The 14,228-nt window shown below is 38.2% G+C and overlaps 1 long non-coding RNA gene across 1 annotated transcript; it reads left to right on the plus strand.

Annotated features, from left to right (window-relative positions):
- The first annotated feature begins 220 nt into the window (after positions 1 to 220).
- On the plus strand, positions 221 to 6,894 carry LOC144287489 (uncharacterized). Its single transcript, XR_013355274.1, has 5 exons — positions 221 to 316; positions 1,916 to 2,052; positions 3,376 to 3,505; positions 3,616 to 3,768; positions 6,531 to 6,894. It is a non-coding gene; the product is annotated as an uncharacterized LOC144287489 (long non-coding RNA).
- The last annotated feature ends 7,334 nt before the right edge of the window (positions 6,895 to 14,228 follow it).

Consider the following 14,228-nt stretch of genomic DNA (forward strand, 5'->3'; position numbering starts at 1 on the left):
ACAGGAGAAGGTAAAATTATGGTTATTTAAAAATAGAGCTGTTAAAGATTGTGTCAAAACAGTTTCCTCCAATTGATTTTTTTTACTGTAATAAAAAAAATTGTGTACTTCGGCTCCATGTGGTATCACATGGAAATCTAAATGTCCTTGAAATTTTCTTGACTCAGTCCAAAGATGCAGATAGCTGGCCTTCATTGAGTAAGAATTCAACTGTGACTCAGAAGGTTTAAAAACTTGTCCCCAAACATTGATATCAGTGAATATGAGGACATTTGTAGGAAGATGGGAGATTCACATTTCCCTCCGTTGCAAGAAGGTAAGTTTTATTCATGCTAAAATCAATTCCTATTACTACCAAAAAAGTAAGGTTAAGTGTGTGTGTGTGTGTGTGTGTGTGTAGGTGTGTGTAGGTGTGTGTGTCTGTGTGAAAAAAAATAATTTGCAAACTACTGGGCACTATTCACATGTAAAGTATTTTTTTATCATCACCCTATTAGGGAATTAAAAATGTCTCATTTGTTTGGTTCCCTTTAGCGTTTCATGTCTGATCACTTGGCAATAGAGCTTCATAGATAATAAAGGTGAAATATCCAATAATTTTTTTTTAAGGAAAAGAAAAAAAATAAAAAACCTCTAGCTATGCCAAAGTTCTGAGAGTTCCATGTTGTGCAACAAAGCCACTGGCTTTGAACCAGTGCCATGACTCTAGCACCTTGTGCCAGATACTACATTTACTCAGGGTCATTTGGGCAAAAGTAATGAAAAATATTAAAGCAATGTTTATGTAGCAGATATGCAATATCAATCATGTTATGTACATTGGTGATAAGAGTAAGGATTGGGTTGTTTGGGAGAAAAGTGACATTTTTTCTTGAGTAGTGGAAAATTACCAGTTTATACTGTGTTTGAGTTCTCTACTTAACTTTATTCCTTTATTCTTTCTTTATGCAGCTCCACTGTAAATCATTTTGATAGCAAAAAAAAAAAAAAAAAAAAATTAAATTGTAAAGGATCACCAGAAATGTTTTCAAGAAATGATCTGAGAGAATTGTAAAGGATCACCAGAAATGTTTTCAAGAAATGATCTGAGAGTCAAAGTAACATGGTGATAAACTATAAATTATATATTATCCAGCCTGTTATTTCTATGTTGAGATAAATGGGCAAAGTGTTGGAGCAATAATTATGCTCAGAAAATGCTTGCTAATTGTCCTCTAATGTCAGACCGCCGTCCAAATCCTACGTTTCCCAGACTTACTCAGATAACAAATTCTAAAGACCTGGAATTGCAACAAACACCCTGCTTAATGTAGCATAAGCTCTCGATCTACCAATAGGTTCAAGTTGAAAGTTGTACTGTGGCCTCAAATGTGGTTTTCTTTGAAATCCACTAAGCTGTTTCTCAAACCCCTGCTCTGCTTGTTCCATCCTAATGATGGCTTTTCTGTATTAGTTTATTCAGTAAACATTTAGTTAGCTCCTTAATTCCCCACCCAGCTTTTATATCTCCTGCCCAAAACACTAGCTCTTGATACTGTATTTTTATTTCCAAACTGAATGCCATTTCCCTAAAATACAGGGTTTTCAAAAATTATTAACCCCAAGTTCATGGGGATCCCTGGGTGGCTCAGTGGTTTAGTGACTGCCTTTGGCCCAGGGCGTGGTCCTGGAGTCCCGGGATCGGGTCCCACGTTGGGCTCCCTGCGTGGAGCCTGCTTCTCCTTCTGCCTGTGTCTCTGCCTCTCTCTCTCTCTCATGAATAAATAAATAAAATCTCAAAAAAAAAAAAAAAAAAAAAAAACAAGTTCAACCCTCAAAAGCCTACGTAATCTATGGTATACCTAAAAATTGTATTTCCAATTGATAGTGTGTTTGAGTTCTCTACTTAACTTTATTTTATTCTTTCTTCATGCAGCTCCACTGTAAATCATTATGATAGCAAAAAACAAAACAAAACTATGTCCTTTTCCATATTACTCAGCCATTAGAAATGACAAATACCCACCATTTGCTTCAACGTGGATGGAACTGGAGGGTATTATGTTGAGTGAAGTAAGTCAATAGGACAAGGACAAACATTATATGTTCTCATTCATTTGGGGAATATGAATAATAGTGAAAGGGAATATAAGGGAAGGGAGAAGAAATGTGTGGGAAATATCAGAAAGGGAGACAGAACGTAAAGACTCCTAACTCTAGGAAACGAACTAGGGGTGGTGGAAGGGGAGGAGGGCGGGGGGTGGGGGTGAATGGGTGACGGGCACTGAGGGGGGCACTTGACGGGATGAACACTGGTTGTTATTCTGTATGTTGGTAAATTGAACACCAATAAAAAATTAATTTATTAAAAAAAAAACTATGTCCTTTTCCATATTCTTTCCTTTGGGGAAATGTATTGAATTCTCGCTTAGTAAAGCCAAAGGAGAATATATGCCCTTCAAAGTAACAGAAACGTTTACCTATCCTTTAAGATACAGAAGTGAAACTAAATTTACTGCCTACATTGTTGCCCCAGGCACTTTACAGAAGCTACCTCATCTAATCCCCAAGTAAATAGTACACAGGTTTTACAAATGGGGAAATTGAGGCCCAGAGAGCCCAAAGTATAAAAAGGAAAAAGTAATCAAATCAAGATTTACACCATTGGTAGTAGAATTTCATAATTCATGCACCTTCCAAGAACACCATCCTGCCTTTCAAAACAAGTGTCTGGAGCCAAAGTCAACTACTGCTTGGGTGTTCTAAAGGAGGAACAAAGGGAAAGTATTCTTGTTAGGGGCTGAATTGTGTCCCCCCAACCAAATTCATATAGTGAAGCTCTAAACCCCATTGCTTCAGAATGTGACTGTATTTAGAGAGGTTTTAAAGAGGTAATTAAATTAAAATGAAAAAAAAAAAACAAAAAATAAATAAATAAAAATAAAAAAAAATTAATTAATTAATTAAAATGAGACCAACAGTGTTGGCCCTAAGCCAATCTGACTGGTGTCCTTATAAGAAGAGGAGATTGGAGTGCCTGGGTGGCTCAGTCGGTTAAGCATCTGCCTTTGACTCAGATCATAATCTCAGGGTGCTAGGATGGAGCCCCACATCCAGCTTCCTGCTCAGCGGGGAGCCTGCTTCTCCCTCTCCTCCCCACTTGTGCTCTCTGTCACCATCCCTGTCTCTCTCTCTCTCTCAGTCTCTCTCTCAAACAAGTAAAATATTGAAAAAAAAAAAAAGATTAGGACACACAAAGAGCCACCAGAAATGCACACACACAAACACAGAAGAAAGATTCCATGAGAATAGAGCAAGAAGGCAATCATCTGCAAGCCAAGGAGAGAAACCTCAGAGTTAACCAACACTGCCAACACCTTGATCTTGGACTTTCAGCCTCCAGAACTGTGAAAAATAATTGTCTGTTTTTGAAGCCCCCAGTCTGTGGTATTTTGCTATGGCAGCTCCAGCAAACTAAGTCAATCTGCATAATAAGAAGTGCTGGGTCTCCTATCCACTCAAGTAGGTGAGTTATTTTGAGGCCATTGTTGAATGATGCAATTAATTTTTTCTAGGCTTGAGGTCCAATTCCTATGGAGCTTCCTATAGTAATCAAATCAATCCTATTTCTATTAGGTCTTCAAATATTTTCTTTAGGCACAAGAGACCACATCAATATATGGGATTGGAGATAGAAATATAAAATAAACATAACAAAGATGTCTACGACATACTTGATATGATGGGCACCCTCCTGTTCTGTGGGAGAACTCAACTTTACACCCCAAGGTGGGTATGAGGTAGGGTAAAGATTTCACTCTCTCAAAACTCTTGAACAACAGGATTTTATAAGCTTCGGGTTTGGTGAATATGTGGAAGAACTGGAAGGGTGGCCACCCTACGAGGGCCCATGGCCCTTCTGCCATCCATACCTAGCCCTGTGTATCTCTTCCAAATGGTTGTTTTGGAGTTATATCATTTGACACTAAATCAGTAAACGTAAGTAAGTATTTCCCCAGGTTCTGGGAGCCATTCTAGCAAATTATCAAAGGAGTCCACGAATCCCATTTGGTCAGAAGTACGGGTGGCAATCTAGACTTACAATTGGCATCTAAAGTGAGGACAATTTTTTGGGACTGAACGCATGACCCATGGGATCTGCAGCTATCCCCCCAGGTATAGTTTCAGAATTGAATTAAATTTATAAGACATCCAGTCAGTATCCACTAAAAATTGAGAATTGCCTCATGTGGGAAAAAGTCACACAGCTAGTATTGGAAGTATTGAGAATAGAGGAGAAAAACAAAGTTTCCTTTCACAGTACTCTAAAAAGTTCCTAAACTTTGGGTTGGCCTCGGAACATCATTGGCCTCTCACTGCCCGCTAGAAAGTGAATGACCTACAGCTGGGCAAGCTTCCCGGTGTTCTTCCAGGATACACTCCCACTATCCAAGAACAGGGGAAAGTACCAGGAGTCCTGCTACAGGCTACACTCGCCACAGTGTAGAGCCTCATCACGTAGAGCCTCAGAAGCTCACAGTTTTCTGCTTCATCTGTGAACTTTGGAAGTTAAGATTAAGGATGAAATATTTAATCAGTACTACAAGACACATTGCCTTCTTCTACATTATATGCCTTGATACACCTGGTGACCAAATTAGCACATCAGCTTATTTTCCCTAGCGAACACAGAAGTTGGCCTGAAGAACTACTTTTCTCCTCATCTATCCATTCTGATCTTCTGGGAGTGGTAAGAGAATGGTGCTAGAATTGTTTTTGTGTTTTGAAAATGTGTTTCCAAAAGATGGCATGGGCAGCTCATTGTTTTAGACATTGAAAAAATCAATTGTTTTAGCTCATTGCTTTAGACTTTGAAAAAATCAATCAAAATCCTCGGGAACTTCCTGGATGGACTCTGAAACTGGTTCCTGAATGCAGAGGACAGGGAGAGACAAAGAAAGGGACATGCCACTCAGGTTGATAGGTGGCAGTTTTAATAAGCAAAGGGAACTTACATCCTAAGCTTGTCTTGGGCAGCAGCAAGATAAGTAGATCTCTACACCAGCTCACCAAATCCTAAAAGTTAGTATAGAGACCTTAATTAGGTTCAGTCATGTATGCTGGGCAGGTGTTCTTTTTTTTTTTTTTTTTTTTTTATTTATTTGTTTATGATAGTCACAGAGAGAGAGAGAGAGAGGCAGAGACACAGACAGAGGGAGAAGCAGGCTCCATGCACCGGGAGCCCGACATGGGATTCAATCCCAGGTCTCCAGGATCACGCCCTGGGCCAAAGGCAGGCGCCAAACCGCTGCGCCACCCAGGGATCCCTGGGCAGGTGTTCTTAACACCAAATCACTCTCTCAAGGTTATGTCATTGGAGCAGCCTCTCGGATCAGGAAAGGCAAGCAGAACCCACATTCCAAGTGGTGGTGGGGGCGGAAGGGTGAGAAGCATCTTAGAGGCCGGGTCCCACTCAGGGATCAACCAGTGTCCATGTCTTTATGATGACCTTCCCAACAGAAGACCCAATCCCTTCCCCATGGGTTGTTATTGGGGCAAGTTGCCTTGAGAGGATGCATGCTAGGATTTATGGGGCTTCACCCTGCCATGCTCAGAATGTTGCTCCCTGTCTGCCCATGGCCTGGGGCACTAGGTTAAGTGTGACCCAGGACTGGAGACTTGGGAAGACAGAAAGGACAGAAGGAGGATAAGGAGGGAGGTCAGAGATGAAAATCAGTCCTCCAGTACAAACATCAGCTTTTGTCTTGTCAAGGCAAGAGTTTAATAATGCACGATTTTCCCGGTCCCCCAGACAAGCTAAATGTCAATATCAGGGCAGCCAGGAAATGCCTCAATTCTTAATAGAGACTGGAAAAATGACAGCCTCTTCGGGATATGCTAGCACTTTCCCAGCTCAAAGGGAAACAGCCTAACATCTACTTGTCTGATAAATACATGCGCATCAACTATATTTCGCTAGAACTCAACCCTTTATCACAAATTATTAGTATCATATTTTTCAGAAAAGCATATTTCTTTATTAAAGATTAGCTCCCCCACCTGCCACTCTTTACTTTTCATCCATAATGCTCTGAGACTAAGTTCTCTTTGGGCCCTCTGGGCAGGAAGGTATCTCTAGGGTGGTGCAGGAGACTCCCCTTTCCTTTCTCACCTTTGGCCCCTGGCCCAGGCTGCTGGCAGAAGGGCCCAAGTTACACCACTTGAGAAGCCATGTACGAATATGCCCTTTAGGGGAGCTGAATGAAGGCCAGGACCAGAAGGAAGAGCAGCTGCACCAAACAGCTTCCCCTGAGTGGTCTCAGACACACTATCTTTCTGGGCAGTGCAGCCAAGAACATTTGGGAAGCCAGGTAAGGCGATGAGGCAATGGGAGAGCAAACCAGTTCCACTGCTCTTCTCTGAGGAAATTTGAGGAGGGATCCCAAGAGGAAATGTGCTTCTACTGAATTCTTCAACAACAACAACAGCAATAAGAGAGTTCCTTAAGAAATCTCATTTGCCAATGATTGTTCCTATTTCCTCTCATACAGCAGAGAACAGAGAAGAAGGTTGTGAAATGATATGCCTCTGTCATGCATCAACATCTCCAACTAGGAAGAGAAGAGGGATGGTTTTCTACTCACATTTCTAAAATCTTCCATTGCTGATCCACTAAGAAGAACCAAGTATCTGGAAAAATAATAGAGTCATAAAACTAGTATTAACTAACAATACTATTGGGATGCCTGGGTGGCTCAGTAGTTGAGCATCTGCCTTTGGCTCAGGTTGTGATCCTAGGGTCCTGAGATCAAGTCCCCCATCAGGCTCCCCACAAAGGAGCCTGCTTCTCCCTCTGCCTGTCTCTGCCTCTCTCTCTCTGTGTCTTTCATGAATAAATAAAATCTTTTAAAAATACTATTGATTAATATCACATTTATTAATATTAATCAATATTATTAATAAAATGGAGTAAAAGGAGGCATTACTCATTGCTACTTGCAGGAAAAAAAATTCATTTAAAAATAGATTTAGCTTAGGGGCTCCTGGCTGCTTCAGTTGATTGAACATGCAACTTTTGATCTTGGGGTTGTGGGTTCCAGCCCCATGTTGGGTGTAAAGATTCCTTAAAAATCTAATCTTTAAAATAATAGATTGGCTTAAATATGATATATCTCACCAAGCACTTCTTAGAAGTTAAAATCTAAAGCAAAGATAATAAATGGAAATAATTTTAACAAACACATAATTTAGAATTTAGAATAATGTATTATCCTTGGTGTAGCATCACACCCTTTTATCAGACAAGCAGGAAAATTTAACTATTAATATGAAAAATTAATTTTTTCATATCTGAAAAGTAATGAATGGCATTTGTTAATGTTTTAATAGCCTAATATTAAATATTTCTTCTGTAAAGCCAAATAGCAATTTAAAATTCATTATATTCCTACTATTGCCATAATTTATGATTGGTAATCCTTTATGCATTTGATGGTAAAGAGAATCCATGATGAGCCTTCACATGGATTGATAACCTCCTTCACAAGTGTATAAAATCAAAACATTTTCAAGTCATGCTACCCAAATACACATATTATAAAACATTGAATGCAGAATTTAGAAGTTGATTTTCACTTCTTAAAATAATTTTTACTGTATTTATTTTTTTGTAGGCTTCCTCTGTTCAATCTTTTGTGGGTGTATTTTTTTCCTGCTTTAAAAATAAGTAGGGGCACCCGTGTGGCTCAGTCAGTTGAGCATCCCACTCTTGATCTAAGCTCAGGTTTTGATCTGAGGGTCATGAGTTCAAGTCCAGTGTTGGGCTGCACAGTGGGCATGTAACATACATACATACATATATACATACATACATAAAAGAATTAAATACACAAATTTAAATAGTACCAGAATATACAACTGTAGACAATAAAAGGACCCAGCAATACCACTCATAAAGCCAAAGAGTCTGGTGTTTTCATGAAAACATTGGTTTTAGACTTCCTGCATTCAAGTCCAACTTAGCAACTTGTTACCAGTGAGATGTTGGCTAGGTTGTTTCCATCCATAAAAAGAGATAACAACCAATCCATCTCAAAATGTTGTCAATAATCAATAAAACAATCCATATAAAACACATAGTACAGTTCCCAGAATATACTAAAAGCCCCATAAATAATAGCTCAGCAGCAGCAGCAGCAGCAGCAGCACATTTAACAGGCAACCACCTCCAACAGTTTGATTTAATTTTAAGTTACGTCACTATCCTTAGTGACTTAAAGATCCTTTCAGTTCACTTCCCCTTGACAGACACTGAGGCTTATTTCTGTGAATTCTCAGCAACCAAACTATGAGAATTACAGACTAAATTTCCTTACTCACCATTCATTTACCATCACTGAGAACAAATGTGACAGCCCCTTTCACACTTTTGGTATTGATTAGAAAAGACTTGTGCAAATAAGTCATTCTTGGTTGATATCTAAAGAGAGTTGACCTTCTCTGCCCCTTAAATCCTACATATCTCCTCTAGCTTCATGGATCCAGCCAAATAACACATTCATTCCCTATGGTCCACCAGGGGCTCCACAAAATTGCTCATCAGGCTCTCCATTGCACAATACCCTGTGACTGTAACACTGAAAGGATCTAATGCTGGCATTCTACGACAGTCCTCTGGTATGGAGGTTGCCAACATAGGTAGCTATTCGTGACAATCAATTGTGGTTTGTGTATTTACAGTCAGTTCTTCTATAATACTTGCTTTGAATACAAGAATTTATCCCAATGTGACTAATAAATTAGGAGAAATTTTAGCATAATGCTCATTTTGCATTTGCTTCTGCAGGTTTCATCACCAAGCCTACAAGAAAACTTTACTGAACTGAGCCACACAACCAACCAACAAAACGCCAGCACACACACACCTCTCTGGGACAGTAAGTGATATATTTGCTGTTTCATTTACTGCTGCAACTTTCTACACCAGCTCTTCCAGCTTCCCACCTGATTTCAGATAAGCACCTTGCAATAGCTCACAAGCTGCAACCCTAGCCTACTGGCCATTTAGCCCTACACCCTCCTTTCATTTTTCCCCTCTTCCCTCTCAGGCTATTTTGTACTTTTCCTTTGTTCTCTACTCTTTTTCTCTCTTTATTTCTCTTTCACTCACTCTTTTTCTATCTCCCTATTGTTCTCTTCCTCTGGCATATAGGGTGGCAGCCATCGGAGCAAGGTGGGCATACATCATGAGCAATTGTAGCAGTGCCCTCTCTCACAGTCAAATGAGACATTTTTCAAGGTCAAGTGACATATTTATTGCAGTTGATGTATTTCTTCACCATTTTCCACGGATAAAACTGTGCTACCTTTTTAACATTTTTGGGTGTTTACCCCAATCCCAGCCTGGTAGCTTCTATTGCATGATTTTGCATAGCATGGGGAGTCTTAGGAACACATATGTTAGGGATAGCAGAACTGACAGTATCTATCATCTCTACAATTGACTGAGCTTTTATCAGACTTTGAAAGAAATTAACTTTTATTCAAAAAAAAATTTAAGAACGTTTGGTCTAGGGGAGTCATCTCTAATAGAAATATGAGCCATTTATGTAAAACATTTTTCAGTAATGAAGTAAAAAGAAATAGGTTAAATTAATTTTAACAATGTTTTATTTAACCCAATGATTGCCACTTAAACACATAGTCTATATAAAAAATATAAATGCTATATTTCTCCTTTTTTGTACTATGTCTTTGAAATCTGGTTGTACATTACAGCACATTTCAAGTGCTCAATAGCCACATATGGCTAATGGCTACTGTTAACAGTGTATCCCTAAAGATTGCTGTCCTTTGACCAGAGAAGATGGACACAGGATAAAAGATTCCTGATCCACCTTTTTTTCTCAGATAATGTAAATAAAGCTAAAAGGTAACTTTGTTTAAAGAGGACTTGAAATGAATCTGCCAGCCCTTATGTGCTTTCTAACCGGATTTAGATTAATGCCTTATTTAGTGTCAGATTTGTTGTGGTCCATAAATGGGAAAAATGTGCATCCATCTAAATATATAATCTATTCCATGTAGATCTCCTGGGGAATACAGAGGAAGTCTTCTGTTTGCAAGCTGCATCTCTTAGACTGTGAGGCTTATGAGAAAACTTTTGACCAATACTTTTTCTAACGATAAAAAACATAATTTTAAAAACAGCTTTTGTGGGGGCACCTGGCTGGCTCAGTCAGAAGAGTGTGCAACTCTTGATCTCAGGGTCATGAGTTTGAGCCTCACACTGCGGGTAGAGATTACTTAAATAAATCAATAAACTTTAAAAATAGCTTTTGTGAACATAAGAAGAAAAAGAAACACATTTAAGTTGACTTATATAGGACAAAAAATTCACAAAGAATTTATTCAAAAAGAAACCAATTCATAAAGAATCCATCTTAGAAATGTAAGCTTTTAATGTAAAGTTCCCTACATTCAGTTACATTCAGTTGCTTCTAAGTATCAATTTGATCATCAGCAGAATACTCTCATAGTTTTCTGAAATTTTTTTAGGTAATTCTTTCTTCATGAAAACTACTATACAAAAGCCAAGTATGTAAAATCAAAGCTCCTTTGTCTCCCCCACTATAATGCGGATGGTCGCAAGTCCATAGAGCATCACTGGAAAAAAAAATAATAATAACACCTACAGCTCTGTCATTTAGAATAATCTGGGTAGAAAATTAAGTTAAACACTTAGGAAAATGCAAAAGATGTGAAAAACAGTCCTGCATTTAAGAAACCTAAAATATATCATCTGAAAAGCTAGAACTAAAAACAAATACATAAAAAAAATTAGAGAATAATTAAATGGGACCAATGGTAAGTGTAAAATTGCAGAAGGGGTGCTCTGGTCTCTTTAATACCTAAGCTCTAATGCAGAGTAACTTTATAAGTAGGCTAAGTAAGCATTAGCCCACATATCTTGGTTTGAGAGGCAAAGGGCATGACCCCCCCGTTTCCAAAAATTCCCACTTTGGGACAGTTATCTATGTGGCTTGTATGCCCTAACTGAACATGCATTCCTGTGTACAAACCATTCCCAAACTCAGGACAAAGAGACAAAGCAGCCCATTGGAGTCAGTACCAAATCAGTCTTAACCCCAACTGCTCATACCCCATGATCCAGAACAAGGATCCTGCTATGAATCCTTCTGAACCCAGAGACCAGCTACAGGAACTGTGACTTGTCCTTACTTCCATTGATTGCTTTGTACTCCAGGTCTTCCAGCACTAGAGTCACAGAATTTATGCAACCTGGATATACCCACACCTCCAACACTCATCACTTTCCTCATTCTTTCCAGAGCCTAGGAATCCCGTACCTAAACTTCTGTAGCTGTGGCTGGATCTCTGCCACTCCCTTATTCTGTCACTTGCCTAAATCTCTACCTGGTGTTATCCAGGGTGTTAGGATGACCTGACTATCCCGCTTATCAAGGATGTGTAAAGTTGATTTATGAGCTCTGGCTTTCTACTGTTATTTCTCTTTCCTCATTCCCAGAGCATTCCTCCCAAAGAAGACTTTTTGAGAGGAAACCATTTTATTTCTATCAAGAAAACACAATTCCTGATCTTCCCTGATGAGCAGCACCTCCCCAATTCTTTATTGCCTATTGCTTGGAGCTTGCTTAATTTTCTGTTCCATTCCCACAGGCTTATCCATTTTCTAGAAGCAACACTTCCCCAGTCTTACTAGCAGCACTCTCCCTGAAACCTACCATTACAAACACTTCCTTTGAAAGCATATAGATTCTCCAGAACTCCTTATTAAATGCATATATCCCTAGGGGAATCAGTTTCATATATTCTATCACCTAATAGAAAAAGTTGAATATGTAGACAGAATCTTCACATTAAACATCTTTTAGACAGAATATATAGTATTATAATAAAGAATATAGTAAAGATTTAGAAATGATTTAATATAGGTATTTGATAAATTAATAATATATATGCCTCGACATACTCTACTCCATGAAAGTCAGGATTCCCAGGAAACTAATTAATGAATTCCGTGAATTCTAAAAATCTTTAGTTATAGTTTGGATATCAATATTAATTAAATCAATAGATTTCCAAATGTCTTTTATATACAAAGATACAGATTACAGTACTGATATAACAAGGTATTTAATAAAAAAAAAAATAATTGGGATCCCTGGGTGGCGCAGCGGTTTGGCGCCTGCCTTTGGCCCAGGGCGCGATCCTGGAGACCCGGGATCGAATCCCACATCGGGCTCCCTGCATGGAGCCTGCTTCTCCCCCTGCCTGTGTCTCTGCCTCTCTCTCTCTCTGTGTGACTATCATAAATAAATAAAATCTTTAAAAAAAAAAAAATAATAATAATTGTCCAGAGATAATGTCACTCCCCAATCAGTATTACTTACTTGTGTAAAGATGTTCAAATAGCCTACTGACTACTAGATCCAGTTACTGAGAGTTAATTTTTTTTTTGTTTTTGTTTTTTTTTTTTTTTTTTCTGAGAGTTAATTATATAAAACTAATACCCGCCCAGTATATTAAGAACAGCCGTGTTTTATGTCCTACTGTTGATAAGAGGAAGGAAAAGTTCATTTCAAAAAAGGATTATAGGGGTACCTGGATGGCTCAGTTGGAAGAGCACGAGACTCTTAATCTCAGGGTCATAAATTCGAGTCCCATACTGGGTGTAGAGGTTATTTAAAAAATAAATGAATAAACTCATAAAAATAAACTTAAAAAGCATTATAATTGTCTAGCCAAACTACAATATCACTATTAAATGTTAGGAAAGAATCTATTTTCACAAACTACATTGACACTTGCTTCCAAAGGATAAAACTTGTAGGTAGAAAGGGTGTTTAAAGATCAAAGAATCCTAATTTCCTTTGCTCTTTTCACTCTCAAGTTGGCGAGCTAATTGTTGCAGGAAACCAGCAGAGGGAGCACCAACCATTGTTTTTTGTATGTGTGCTCCAAAAACAAAGGGATTGTCTTCATAGATTTTTGGACACTTTATCAAGATTGGCAAAAACCCTTTAAATAAAAATATGATTTGTGACTGCTAAATTTTCTCTTTAACTCTTTTTATTAAGTCAGTATTGAAACATTTTCTTTATTAAAGTTTTATTTAAGAAAGTAATACAAAGCGAAACAAATTTAAAAAAATTAAAGTTAATAATCTCCCGTATTCCCTTCAGACATTTCTAAACAGAGTGGTATGTGTCTTTTCATATCCTTTTAATTAAACAAGTAAAAAAAAATTAGTAGGAATTCTTCACTTGCTTGATTTTTAAATGGGGTCCTACTAAAAAAAGCCTTTCTGTAGGTAGCAAAATAGCATGAAACATCCATGAATATGCAGTGGATTCAAGAGGAAATATCAAATAAACACAATGTCAAGCCATATAGAAACCATGTGTGCACAGAAGGTCAAAAGCGTACAATACCAATATGGTATCACTGACTTCAAAATGAAAAAAAAAAAAATCTAAACACATCTGAACGAATGTGTGGATCTTGAAAAACAAATAAACATAAGCCAGAATGTCCAACACTTTTCTTAAAATGCCATGAGGATTACTAGGTGAATTAATTTCTGGTATACAATATATATTACCAACCTTTTCACAAAACAAAAGGAAAACAAAACAACAGCAATACTTTTTAACAAGTGGAATGTATTAAAATTGCATTTTTTTCAAATTCATAACATTTCACATACTCCAACTGAAGCAGGGGACCAAATTTGTTTCCATTTAAAGCAATATTCCATTTAGTTGCATGATTTAACTGAAAAAGAAAAAATGATGTAGTCATAGATGTGGCCAGAAGAGGCCCTCCATCCCATCCCACTGAGAGAATCCTTGGAATTCACTATAGGTTCTTATCCTTATCCAACCTTGTCTCTTTGCAAAGAGATCCTTCTGAGTAAGTAATCCCAGGTCTTAGAGACCCATCTAGCCCGTGGTTGCTGTCTCTGAAGGGTTATCTTTGTGAGCCCAGGAAATTTTGCAAAAACTTCCATGGTCCTGGGTCTCATTCCTCATCCAATTAACTCCAAGTGTCCTCCTTGTTTTCCTCTGTGTCGGTGAATACCCACTTTGGACATACCCTACTAGAGGTGTCACCTTTGTCAATTCCTAGGCACCTTGATCTCATAGCAGATTGCTATGAAGGAAGAAGCTTTGTGGGGATGGAGGATAAGGGAAAGAGGCATAAAA

The sequence above is a fragment of the Canis aureus genome, chromosome 17, assembly GCF_053574225.1.
Source record: "Canis aureus isolate CA01 chromosome 17, VMU_Caureus_v.1.0, whole genome shotgun sequence".
NCBI classification, from domain to species: Eukaryota; Metazoa; Chordata; class Mammalia; order Carnivora; family Canidae; genus Canis; species Canis aureus.